Below are 13,786 nucleotides of genomic sequence, written 5' to 3'. Positions count from 1 at the left end.
TGAGATGTGCTCTGAGTCATGGGACTGTTGTTTCTGTACAGCATGTTCTTGTGATGATGTGGGGACTAACTGTATTCCCATGTTTTCAGGTTGGGTATTCTCTGTTGCAAGAATTCTGTCACCTGGTTGTGTTGGAAAAAATACATCCAAGCCCTTAGAATTCCCCTTCAGCTTGATCCTGGGAAAACCAAAGTGGGGTTTGTTGGCAGAGTAATTGAAGAAGAAAGAGAGAGGATCAGAGACACCCAGGCAAAAAATAAAGTGATCTCTGGGAGACAAGAGTGATTAAAGAAATACCGCTTAGGCTCTAACTAGAAACTTAGAATATCTAACGTTTTTTTTTGGAAATATTAGGTACTGTAAATGTTCAATTAGTATACTTGCATAATTCTTTGAAGTTGTACAAAGTAATCAGTGTCTCTTCTAAAATTCTTTGATTGTTATTGAAGGAAAAATGACTAGATAAAATTATTTGACACAGAGAGAGCTCTATTTTTTATAAGTGTCTTCCTAGTATTTTCAAGATCATCCTTGGAAGACAAACAGGTAAAATTAAGTGCCAAAATATGAGTCTTTCGTAAAACTATTTTGAAAGTTTGTCAATAAGAAAGCTTTTTTATTTTATTTTATGTTATTATTCATTTTACAAATTTTTACAGATTTATTTCAGGACAAGAATTTGAGGGAAATGTGAGAATACAGAAGAGTAGAGGAATAAGAAACTAAGTAGAGCTAAGTGTGCAATCAGATAAATGTATATTGTAAGCTGATTTACATTTTTTCTGAAAATGTAGGCAAATCAATGACAAAAAAATGGAGTGAAAAGAGCTAGAAATTTTAAGAGGACAGATTAATGACATTATTTTAAAATCATATTACTTTGGGGAAAATCCGTGAATGAAAATGATTTCTGTGAATTTGATATTTTTGAAGGGTTCTGGCCATGATGTTGAGGTTGAAAATGTTGAGGATTTTTACTTGCTTTTATTAGTAAGCCTAAGTACTAATTCAAATTCTTTAAAAAATTATTATTAATGAGGACAGTGAAAATGGGGGAAGTCATGTAACGATTGATAGCTACTACTCAATAAAGTCTTAATTCCCAGAAATTGGAAGGAAATATTCTTGAAAGAAAGAATGCTTCTGTTTTTACTTTTTTTTTTTTTTTTTTTTTTGCTGGGAGAGGAACCTAACAGATTGCTTTTTCTGTTCAGCTGTTTGGAAGGGAGGATGACTCTTGGAGACAAAAATAAGGAAAACAAAAACTGGTAGTTTTTCTTTATTTTCAGTCCAATTTGCCCAGGGGATAAAGAACTTCAATAAATGGTAAATCTGGAGGACAGTTGCTTTAGTTTCGTTAGTGTCTATGGATTCTCACATTCATCTTCCACCCCATTATTTTCTTCAGTTTATAGACTTTAAAGAAAAACTAAAGAGAAAGTTTTTCCAGTTTCTCCTAAAAATGAGTATCCAGTGGATGAAAACTTCAACTGGATGAATCTGAAATGATAACCAAGTACCATTGTAGTCAGTGCTAAGGTTTGAATATAGTTAGGCTAAAAAATAATATCACGTTATTAATGTTAATAAGGTACAACATGATATTTTCTGTCAGCCTGCTGTGGAAGTAAATTGTACCTCTTTACATGTATCTCTCCAAACAAAAAAAAAAAAAAAGGGGGGGGGGGGGCTAAAATATTTTCAGCAACATTAAAGCATTGTAGAATTTATGTTAGATTGTAGTTCTTAAGGGCAATAGCGTTGCTATTGCTTTTTTTTTTAAACCTTTCCTCACAGAGAAGTGTGTTATAATTGAGAAAATAATTTGCTTTCTTATTCCAAATACCAAACACATAATAGCTTTTTGTTATTAAGACTTCAGAGAAACAAGTTTTGAAGTATGTATCTAAAGTATTTCTGATAGTCTCCTGAACTTGAGGTGTTTTTTTTTGTTTGTTTGTTTTTTAAATAAGGGCATATGGCAGTTAGGAGCACAAAATGAGTATTTGACTTTATAGGTTTTCAGTGAAGCAGGAATACCTGTCATCATAATTTTATAATTTACTTTATCTCAGATACCCATGTCCAATATCTTGTAATATATTATTTTATTTAAATCCTCTTCTCTTACAGTATGGCAGATTGTGTAGTTCCAGAACACTTGTGTTATTAGATGCTCAGAGGTTTTTAGGATCGTTCTGCCTCAGAAAATATGTTAGTAGACGTGGTGTGCAGTAAGTAGCAGAACAGTGTTTGTTTTCCATCCTGCAGGAAACTGAGAGTATCTGATTAAGCTGACTAGCAAGTATCAAGTAACTTGGCACATCTCCTCTTGCATTTCATTCATTCAGTCGTAGTGTGGGTAATAGAAAGCTATGCTGTGCCATTTTTCTTGTGTGATGCCATTTTGATTTTTTTCAGTGGACCTGGAGTAGTGTTGCACCTATTTATATGTTGTAAATAATTTACAATGCAGTGTCAGCTTGGGGAATCGATTATATCTATTTATGCTGAATTTTGGTTCTATTTCTTTATCTCTTTTGGGAAGGGATATCACAACACATGATATGTGTTGTGGTGGGATGTGGGTAACTTCTGATGTTTTGTGTAAGTGACTAATCTTTTAATCTTTTCAGAGTTAAAAAGTGACTTTTAAATTCAGAAACTGTGAGTTTTGTATTGCAGTTCTTACACAGACATTATTAGAAGTTACTCTGGACTAAAGTAGTATAACTGAACCTCTGAATCCTAAAGAAATTAACCCTACAGTTATGTAGGCAATCTAATTACATAATCATAGTAACACCAATTTTATTATGTTTTAATTTTATTTCAATAAGTACATTATGGAGTCACATTTTGTTAGCTAAAGTCACATTTTTTAAGCTGGAGTCTAATACGTACTGTCTACGCCACTTATTCCAGTTCGGTGTAAAGCTTGCGGACAGAAGTGGTGGAGGGCTCTGTGCTGATAGCAACTCCTTCAGGTCTGCCAGCAATACTCAGAGCTTCTGGCATCAGGCCTTTTAGGCTGTTGTTGCTCCTCAGTAGCTTTAGAGTAAACAGCAAGATGCTGAAATAGTTTCACTGTCCTTCTCTAAAGATGCCAGTTGTTCTCACTTGTCTGGCTTGCTTGTGGGCCACTTTTTCTGCTCTGAAATTTCTGTACAGAGCTAATAAGAGATGTAGCAAGTTGGTTTCAGCTGAATTTCAGAGTGTTTTTGAAACGGACATCTGTTGTTTATGATTAGGAAATCCTAATGGCACAGTCATTTTGTTTTCTTATCTTGTAGCTCATTTGGTTTGATAGCTCATATTCATTTACTGACACGATTGTCAGAGCTGGCTGTTAAAATGATCTCAAAATTAGAGCAATTGGGATTACTCTTACGACTTTTGTTAGGAATTCTTCTACTTTTGGTCTAAGATACTGAAAAAGAGCTTGGATTTTGACTGTATTTGGACTACTCAGCTCCATCAGCAATGTTTTCATTTATTGCTGCTGAAAGATCTGCGACTGTGGGTTGGGCGATGTTTCAGAGAAAGTGTTTCCCCCCTTCCTGATGTCTAGCTACAAGATACAGAAATAATGTTACTGCTTCTGCCGGTACATTCCCAGCTAAGAACAGAAATAGATGATGAAAGAACGTTTATACATGTGTTTGGTTTGGTTTTGATGCTAACCTTTATAATTGCAAAAAATGCATCTGTGGAATGCATATGGAATTGCATTTCCTGAACACCACTGGCATCTAGTGAGGCAGTTTCTGTGCTTACTCCTAGAAGCCTTCTTTTAACTAGCACTTTACTCCCAAAGGCACCTACCTCTGGGTGACTTTGCAGTCTGCTCTCTGCCTCTGTCTATTCAACAAAATACCCAGTGCCTTGCATTTGAATTTAGCAGTCAGTGAGCATCTTACATGCGCATGACTTCTGATTAGTTTTGCTTATGAGTTGTTTTGGCCAGTGGGTCCAGATTCAGCAATTGTCTTGAAAAAATAATATTAAGACATATATTAAGAACTGGTGTACATATTTCTTAAATATGATATAGATTGAATAGTTGCAACTTACCAGTTTTCAAAAGTTTTCATCAAACACTTTTATAGTAATACAGTTTAATATTGGCAATGTGATTTAATAAGTGGCAATGAGATGGCACCCGTGTTTGATGGCAGTAGTTACCATTATGCTAACCAGCTTTTATCTGTACTTAGATACTTATGTTAGAATATTAGACAATTATGTAAGAAAAAACACCTCTTCCTTCCAATATTGTGTATTAATTTGAGGGCACTTGAGCTCTTTGAGCCAACAATGCTAAGATTGAAATGTCTGGTATTTTGGTTGCAGGGTATTTTCAAGAAAAGGGCCTTGTCACTGGAATTTACTTCCTGAGTGTGGGAGCCTGAATTTAGTACGAATTTTAATGCTTTCTTCAGGTCTTTCAAAGTAGTAGATCAGTGATACAGTCTTTGTATTTCCAATTCTGGCTAAAGGTACTGAAGTCATATATTTTGTATTTATTACGGAAACTTGAAAACTTAATTTTAGAAATTAAAAAGAAGGCTAATACAAGGAGTACTATTGAAAGAACAAATTGGATCTGTACCTACCACATAAACACCAATTATTTCTTTTCATAACTAAGGAGAAAACTGGGACATCTTACTACGAAAAATAATAGGACAATGCCTCTTTTAAAGAATGAAAACATGTGAATGTCTTTTCCTGGGTATATGGGCTTGTTTGTACCTGATAATTTACAAGATACATGCCAACATCTTTGTTAAAAAAAATAAAGATCTACAATTCAGACATTAATTGGTTTTAATTGCTGTACTAATCTCAAATCCTAATTTAACATGCAATTTTCTACAAATGAAGAATCGGAAGAGCAGAAATAATGACAGATATATGGCAAAGGGGAAGAATTTATTTAAAAAATGTATAGTACTTACATTGAAAGCAGATTGTGAGGGAACAGAGAGCAGCAAAACTATTTTAATTATACCAATGACTGTAGCAAATCTGAATTTTTTGATCTTTAGCGTATTCCCCAGAGAGCAGAGCACTTCATGTGGCAGTGTCTTACCATCTGAATTAGTAAGACAATGTTGGCTGAAGCAGACTGTTCCTTTTCCTTTTTTTTCCCCCAGCAATGTTGATCTTGCCAAAAAGCACTTAGAGATAAAGGGCAGGAGCCTTTGGGAGATGTGGAATACACAGGCATTGGTCCACAGTAGGAGTGTACTTTTTCTGCCTTTTTTTTTTTTTTTTTTTTTTTTTTTTTGTATCCGCACTCTCTATGTGCTTCAGAATTCGGGATGAAATTTCAGACAAGCAATAAGCAACTTACAGAAGCACTGGATGAACAAGGCAGTTTTCTTACTTGAAAAACTTTCCTTAATTTAAAAAAAAAAAAAAATTTCAGTTCAGCTTAGTGTTAACTTTTTCCCTTCTGTCTTCCTTTTAAAGGAGAAATCTGTCCAGCCAAGATTATTTCAAAGAAAATAAAATTTGGAGTTCATCTTTTTAATGTTTCTTTCCTACGCTTGGCCTCATGTTACTTTCTGCACACCAGTATCAGCCTCTCTGGTCCATGAGGCCAGTGGCTGATCCCAGTAGCTATGTGATCTCCATCAATCACAGTGGAAAAGGAGCAAAAAGCTGGGGAGGAGCATGGAGGGGCACCACAGAACTGCTGCTCTCAGCAGCTTGCAGTTAGTTTAAGCAAATCCTGAAACTGCACCTTCAATTTAAAGTTTTAATCTACCCCATGAACAACAACAATTCTGTTGTTCTGTTTTAAATCAACAACAACAACAAAAAAAGTACGCTATCTAAGCAATTTTACTTGAACTAAATACTTCTATATAGAATTCCACTTTATTTTCATCTGATAGGGGTGCCAAAACTACTTTTCATTTTCCTTATTGGTTAAGATAACAAAGATTAGAACATATACTGTCACAGATATCGCAAGGTTATTCTGGTATTAGATTTCTAGATTCAGCACAAGCAATTTACCTGGACACATCCCTATGCCCTCATTCAAAAAACTGGATGCAGATTCTGTCAGAGGTTATTCAATTTTCTGGTATATTAGTAAAATACAGCCCTAAGTGATGCCAGATTGTGGGGGACTCATACAAGAGTTTTTTCTTTTTTTCTTTGCCAAACGTGTTGACTTCTAAAGCCTTTGCAATCTTTGTAATGTTGCTCCATTTTTTCTTGGACATTTTTTATCAGGGGTAGTTCCCAAAATTTAGTACAAGGTAATACTATGAACCAATAAGGAGGCTGCAGATCTAAGCCTCTAACAAGACCTGTATTTGATACAAATTCTAGTTAGAATAGCCTTAAAACAAAAATACAGTTGCAAAATTAACACACTAAGTTTCTTAGAAATCGAGAGTGTATATGGGTATATACTCAGCAGTGCTATATGCAGCCATGCAGGATTCAATGAAAGGTACAGTATATAACGCATGCAGCTGATGATAAACCATTGCTCCCATGTGTTGTATTGTAGAAGTAGAGATTGAAAGATAATTTATCAGTTTTCCTGATTGGGCTGAGAGGATTCAAGTGTCTCTGTCAAATGCTTATATCTCCAGCTGAAGCACTGGTGCCAAGTGCTTCATAAGGCATTTATCAGCAGGCTGAAAAAAACTGTAATAAATCAGAACTTCTGTGGTTGCCTTTGTGGTTTAACACTTTGTGAAATGTAGCTTGCACTAGCAAAGCTGTCAGGCATTTCTCCCTTTGAGTAAAGCTGTACCTTACAAAAAGATGTTTGTGCTGATACATCTGTGTCTACAGTGAGGCTTTGATGTTTAAAGATGTCATAAAGAAATATAATTTCCTTCCCCCACCTTGCCTCTTGGATTTTAGTTTTCCTTTCTAAAAATAGTTCACAGGCTTTCTTACAGTGAAGCTCCCTGGTGCTTTTTGCATTATGCTGATTTTCATTTATTTTCAGTTAATTGTGAAAGATTTTTGTCTCCAGCACTTCTGTGTTTATCTCTTTGCAGTTTTTAATCAATGTGCCATAAAACATTTTTAGAGATGGAGACAAATGACCAAATATTTAAAAATAGTATTCTAATTTTGCATCAGCACTATGGTCCATGCCCTGGATTTTTCAGTTGGAGACCTGAGTATCAGCTGGATTTTAGTCATAAGCATACAGAGTTTGCTGACTGCAGCCTCATCTCTAGTGAATATTTTTCATGTCACAAAATCATTTTAAAGCTTGGAATGATTTAATACACTTCAAGACAAAGAACAGTCTGTAATCTCTAGCAGCTAAGTACTGGTATACAGACATCAGTATATTAACAGGACCATGTGCAAGAGCTCATGTTATTTTTGGGTTTAGTCAATGTGATTATTTGCAGAATATCAGAATTCTAAAAAAAAAAAAAAAAAAAAATCTAAAAATACTCTGAGCATGACAATACAGGCCTTGAATAATTTGGCATTAGGCTTTTACTAGTCATATGAAAATGCACGTATCTTTTATTTTTAGGCATTAAGCTCCTGCTCATTACTAAACCCATAATAACACTGTTAATACTGAAATTCTTGATAAACTTTGATTTATCTCAGTTTCCTCTGGGAACTCTGTGCTGAGAACTTAATAAGAAACATTTTTGTTCACAATCTGTAGTGAGCATTGTTGATTACTCAAGTGCTGTTGATACTTATCTCAAAATAGCAATGGCTATTTTATACTTAGGGAAGGTGAGGTTTGCTTTGGCCTAGTCCTAAGAAATGACCGTATGGATAGCACCTCCAAGATGCTGTCCCTCCACTCACCTTATTTTTCATCTTCCTGGATCTGTCTCTAAATGGGCAGTTCGGAAAGCTAAATGTTTGCCAATTTAAATTTATCTATGAAGTCTATGAAAAATGAAGTCATTTTCACAAGGAGCACATACAATGACAGGAATTGCTTGCCAAGATGTGGGGCGGGAAGTGTACTTCCACGTCCAGTTCTTGCACTCAGGTCCTTGTCATGCTGGATATGCTTACTCTGGAGTACAGCACAGGCAATTGCAGCATTAAGTTATTGCTGGCACTCAGGATTGATGTCTAGCAGCTGACATCTGTAGGATTAATGGATAACGTTCATACATTTTCTAGGTAAAAGTATTAGTTGGAAACAAGTTGCAAAGGGAAGAAGAATCTTTTAGTACATTAGCTTTTTTTGAAAATATGTCCTGTGGAGTTAAGTCATTGGGAGCTGAGAATAGGAGGTTAAAAGGTTTTGATTCCTATGTGAAGTGTGGACAATATGTGATAAAGGCAGTAACTCCTAAGAATAATCACATGGTCAGAGACATTGGATGAAAATGTACCACAACAGGATCAAAAATAAATAGAAGATAAGTTTTAGCAGTAGTTCAATATGAAGCTGTATATGATGACTTGAGTGACTGAAAATGTTAGGTACAAGAAATGCTGTCAGACAATTGTATTTACTCAAAAGGAGCATAGACTTTAAAAAGATTTCTTATGTTCCGTAAGTTACTTCCCTTTCCACGGGAGTTTCTTTAAATTTGGGAAGTGGTAAATGACTGTATTAGTATGTGGAGACAGATATGCTATGTTGCCAGGAAATTACATAAGCTTAAGATTGGTTTGTTGTGAAAATATTAGGAGCACTACAAAAACACTGTGATTTGAGATAGCTGGTATGATTTTATGGAAAGGAAAGTCATGACTCATTAACTGGTTGGAGTTCTTGAAAAACTGAAGTTATAATACAGCCTAGCTCCATTGCTCCAGTTAACGATCTGTTATCACTTCTAATATGAATCCATATTATCACTAAGATTACATTTTTTACAGCATCCTAACTTTTGTTATCACAATTAAATGTCATTTCTTTAAATAGCTTATGTTAGATTGACTTTGTTCTCATGCATAAGTAAATGTGTGCTTCAATTATAGATGATACTGTTAACAGATTTTTTTTTTTCCCATAAACATTCCCATAATGTTAGGTACTTAATTCCATTGTCAGCAAAGTAATTTATATAGTGAGACTGAATACATCAAACGTGTTTTTGTCACAGGGCAGTGTGCATGCTAAATATTTCCTTTTCAAAACTTGCAAAAACTTTATTGAATCTCACCACGTACTTAAATGTTATCATTTTATACAATGTGAAATATTAGTGATTTTTTTTTAGTTATAATTCTTTTACACTTTTTCAGTTAGCTAGTAGATAATTTGAAGTTCATCAAATTTTCATCAGCAGTAAAGATTTCAATCTCAGCCATACTATCAAAAAATAAAATTATTGTTCATTCTAGTTCTGTTACTTTCATATAAAAGTGATATAGATGATTCAATATCAAATACAGCTATAGTTAATGGAATCACATGCATTGTTTTAATGAAAGTTTTTGAGTGGTGGAGCTTTCACTGTTTTGAGAAAAATTTGTAAACTCACAACATGTCAGGCTTCCTTGTTTGGATATAAGGCATCTGGCCTGTTTCTACAGCCTGAGAAAGACTCTCTGCAATATCCCTTGTTCTTTCAAGTTGGATTCGGAGGGTTCTTTTAATGTGATGTTTAGGGGAAAACTAAATAAATTATTCATTCGCTTATCCAAAACTTCCACTGCTTGAAGTCTCCTTTCAACACCTCTGTCTTGGGTCAAATGCAAGACCCTTAAGCTTTTTGTGTGTTTCTCTGCTAGTCCTTTATAGTGAATACCCAGCTATTTCCCAGCTGGGTCAGGTAGTAAGAAGGTTGGCAAGTCATAGGTCCTTGGCCCATCCTGGTAAACATAGTTACGACTCAGCAGATAGCAATTCAATGTTGATAGTTTTGAGCTTGATATATTTCAACCCCATTTAATGTGTAACTTGCCAAAATCTCATTAGTACAGAAATTGCATGAGGTGCAGGCCAAGTTGTACGTACTTTTATGTCGTGTATTTATTTCATTTAACTTCAATTAGACAAGTAATTTCTGAGTCCTGAGACTTTAGAAAAGCAATACTTTCCAGTTTCTGAAACTGTTATTAAGTCTTTCTATGTGATGCAGATGTATTTTTGATCTTTTATTTCCATATTTGTTCACTTAAAATCCATAAATATTACCTTTTTTTTTTTTTTTTTCAAACTGTAAAAGAGCACATTATCCATCTAGTTATTCTTCAAATTGTAAGCAGAACACAAGGCTTAAATATTCATAGACTAGTCATAGACATGTTGTGTGTAGGGGGTGTTAAAGCAAAAGCATGTTCTGTCTCCGTAGCTTCACTCTTGCAGCTGACAGAGCTACTTATTTCAGGTCAGTAGTGTGGTATCTGGTATCACTAACCCTCTTTCCTACTCCAGTCTCTTCTGATGGTAACTTAATCTTCACCTCTTATGCCTTCTTTTTTTGGGGAGATCATGTGGAACCAAGATGGATAGCCATATCCATCTGTAACAGTGTTGTCGGCTGTAGTATCTTCAGTGTTGCCTGAGCCTTTTTTCTCAAACACTTCTTAGCGTGACCTGCTTGTAACTTCAGCCTGGAATGAATTTATTGGTGGGCATTCCTGAATGCTGAGGAGGAGGAGGTGGCTAGTTATCCAAGCAATTATTTGGAGAGGTTAGGAAAAAACATCCCTTAGTTTTGTTCAGCTGCACTCCATCCATATAGCAGCCCTTTTAGCTCTCCCTTTCCACTGCCAATCATAGTATTATGTTCAGCGTGACCACCCACAATTTTCATCATATTGATACTGGCCTGGGAGATGGTTTGTCTTACATCATCAGCCAGGGCTGTCCAGGATCTGGCAGCACATACCGGGGAAGGAAGGGGTGAACCTATTCCAAGTGTAATAATAAAAAAAAAAACAAACAGTTGTTCCATTGCTCTCACCACCAGTTCAGTGCTCACTTGTTCTCACTGCTAAAATCTAACAAAAGTTTGGGATGGGTGTGAGGGAGACTAAACAGCTAGAAATTGAGTGTTAAAAGGAAACAACACATTTAGGTTGGGTATCACAAGGTCATATAGAAATGCACAAGACTTGCGTGAGAAGTAGCAGGTTGTGAGTCTCTCAGTGTGTAGCTCCGCTTGAATTGATCAACCCTCCTGTGTACAAAACTAAAAAGACCATTCTCTTTCTGGAGTCGGCTAGTATCTCTAGATACCAATACAAACATCTGTACAATGCTGGTAAATTGGTTGTGAAAACCCCTATGGAAAATTGCATGCTTTGATTTCTTCTTCCTCTAGTGAAGAGTATGTGAATATGCATAGTCCAAGGAAAAAGAAACATTCATTATTTCTTCCCTCTTCTCCAAAGTATGATAGGCATCATCTGTCTTCAGACTGAAATGATCACAGCCTCCAATGTACAAGTCCCCTATTGTCTTCTGCCTTTTTTTTTTTTTTTTTTTTTTTTTTTTTTTTTTTTGGACAACAGCAACCATGAAGATCTACAAATAATTAACATCATACCAATAGATCTTGCTTCAGGGTAGGAAGCATGTAGAAATGCGTGCAGAACAATTTTTCCTGCCAGTTGACTTTCAGAGGTTACAGTAATTATTTTTTTTCTCTGACATCTTCAGAAGACTTCTTGCTCAGCTGAAAAACTCCAGTCCACTGTAGAGAATCATATTTAGCATAAGAATTTAATCTCTCATTGAATTCAGAGACTGCCAAGTAATAGACTTTTCTAATAACTAGATGTGTTGTCTCCACTCCATTTCTGGGAGCAAACTAGAAGGACAAATTAGTTAGAGCTGCTCATAAAATGCCTAAATAAAGACATGGGGGTAGATCTTAAAAGAAGTGTGTAAAGTTCCTTTAAATGTATTGAAGTTCACATCCTCTTCTCTTGAATCTTGCCATAATTGAAAAGAAAGTCTACCACAACTGGATTTTAGCATATTTGGCATAGCAAAATGGCCTTGAGAGATCATACAAAAATATCAAAAAGCCCAATACAAATCTTAAATGACTTGAGGAAAATTTAAATCTCTGCCCTTCTTTTAAACAACCCCTACCTTTAAATTTTGAATAAGGACCACATTGTAAGAGACAACCACAGAACCACCTAAGAAATGGAAAGATCATCATGTTTCTCCAGAGTCAGCCATTTGCATTAATCTCCAAAGAGAAAACTATTTTTCAGTTTTTGTGTATTGCTTGTCAGAAATACATCAGGCCCTGAGTAGTTCTGTCAAAGAAGGCAATCAATTTGCTAGTGTGGTCCTAAATAATGAAGGCTGTAAAGATTTCTGAGATATTCAAGTTGGGCAATAAGGCCATGTTTGCATGTGCACTGTGATGTTTCATTTCCTACAGTGAATCATGGGTGTTGAAACCTGTTAGAAAAATGCATTATTATTATTATTATTATTTATTTTTTATTTTTAATTTTTTTTTTTTTTTTTTTTACCACATTTAGCTGCAGCTAGGAAAGGAGAGTGAGGTGTCTGTTTAGGAAGAGTGTGACTCCTGAAAAGCAATGATAAGAGTTCAAAAAAGAAGGTTTTCTTTTGAGTTTTTATATTCTCAATGTAGCTACACAATGATAAGGAGTTGGATGCTGGTACTGGAGGGAGCCTTTCCTAACTGACATTTTAAAATTTTGATACATGAACAGATTTAGCATCTGTAGAGAAATGTTCAATGAAAGGGCACATGTGATTAGTAAAATTATTGTTTTCACAAGACTCTAAAAACAGCAGGCCTAGTGCAACTTCTTATTGAAACATCATTGTGAGGAGGGACGGATGGAACTGAAGGTATCAATTACTGTGGCATCAGTATCAGCTCCAGAAGTGTTACCACACTTCCGCAGCTACTGAAAATATATATGTGAATAATCAGGTTGGAAAAAACAGACTGGAACAACAGAGAGGGTTTTGGGTGGTTGCTTTCTGGTACTGACGTTAGGAAGTCTCTGCATTATCCTTGGCCAGTAAGTGATGCTGATACGCAGAACGCCAGTCTGGTTTGAGCAGCATGAGGCAGCGGGACACCAGAAAGTGTCATGGAATTGCATGGTTAGGAGAAAGGAGATGCAGAGGAAATGTTTTGCCTGTTGTGAAAGAAGTGGAATTCCACAGTTTTGTTCTTCACTTTCCTCATGTCAGACACCACCAGCAGTATGTTTGCTTGTGCTCTGGTCATGTCCTAAGGAGAATAAACAGTCTGAATGTAAGACCTGTATTAATGTAAGACTTGAGCAAATCATGCCATTTGACTTCAGTCTTTCTGAATCCCAGGTAACCATGCTGTTAGATGTTAAATTAGCTCTAAAGTGTCTGGAGGGACATCTCAATGCCTGTATCCTACACATGCTGTTTACTGGCTTTGTACATAAAAAGGCAACTTACTATAGTATATACATTTTCTGGATCTACCCTGTTGCATTAGCTTTTCTGGAGTCTATGACAGTATAGATGTGGGAAAATCCTTCAGAATACGAGATTACTTTGAGTAAAATTTTAGCTTGCTCAGGTGGTTTGGCTGGCTTCCATCCCTTCCCCTATTCATCTTCAATCACAATGTTCACTGGTTGTCGTTCTTTGTCACCCTGTGTACCCCTAGCATGGAAAGATGCTTACTGCTGATTTGAGCAGCTTAATTTAGTATGCAACATTCAGAGTCAGGTGTGGTATTTTTGAATGGGAAACATGCTCTTTGAATATATTATTTTATAACATGATTCTCTTACTAGTTTTTGAACCTATTTAATAGTCTTTTTATATTTGTTATATATTCATTATTCAAAAGATGTTATATTTGCTATA

The 13,786-nt window shown here is 35.6% G+C and overlaps 1 protein-coding gene across 2 annotated transcripts in view; it reads left to right on the top strand.

The window, feature by feature from the left end:
• Positions 1-13,786, top strand: part of COL19A1 (collagen type XIX alpha 1 chain) — a 200,276-nt gene that overhangs the window by 9,703 nt on the left and 176,787 nt on the right. The gene's annotated exons all lie outside the window — the stretch shown is intronic.

This window comes from Aythya fuligula, chromosome 3 (genome assembly GCF_009819795.1).
Source record: "Aythya fuligula isolate bAytFul2 chromosome 3, bAytFul2.pri, whole genome shotgun sequence".
Classification (NCBI taxonomy): Eukaryota; Metazoa; Chordata; class Aves; order Anseriformes; family Anatidae; genus Aythya; species Aythya fuligula.
This window is presented reverse-complemented; position numbering and strand designations above follow the sequence as displayed.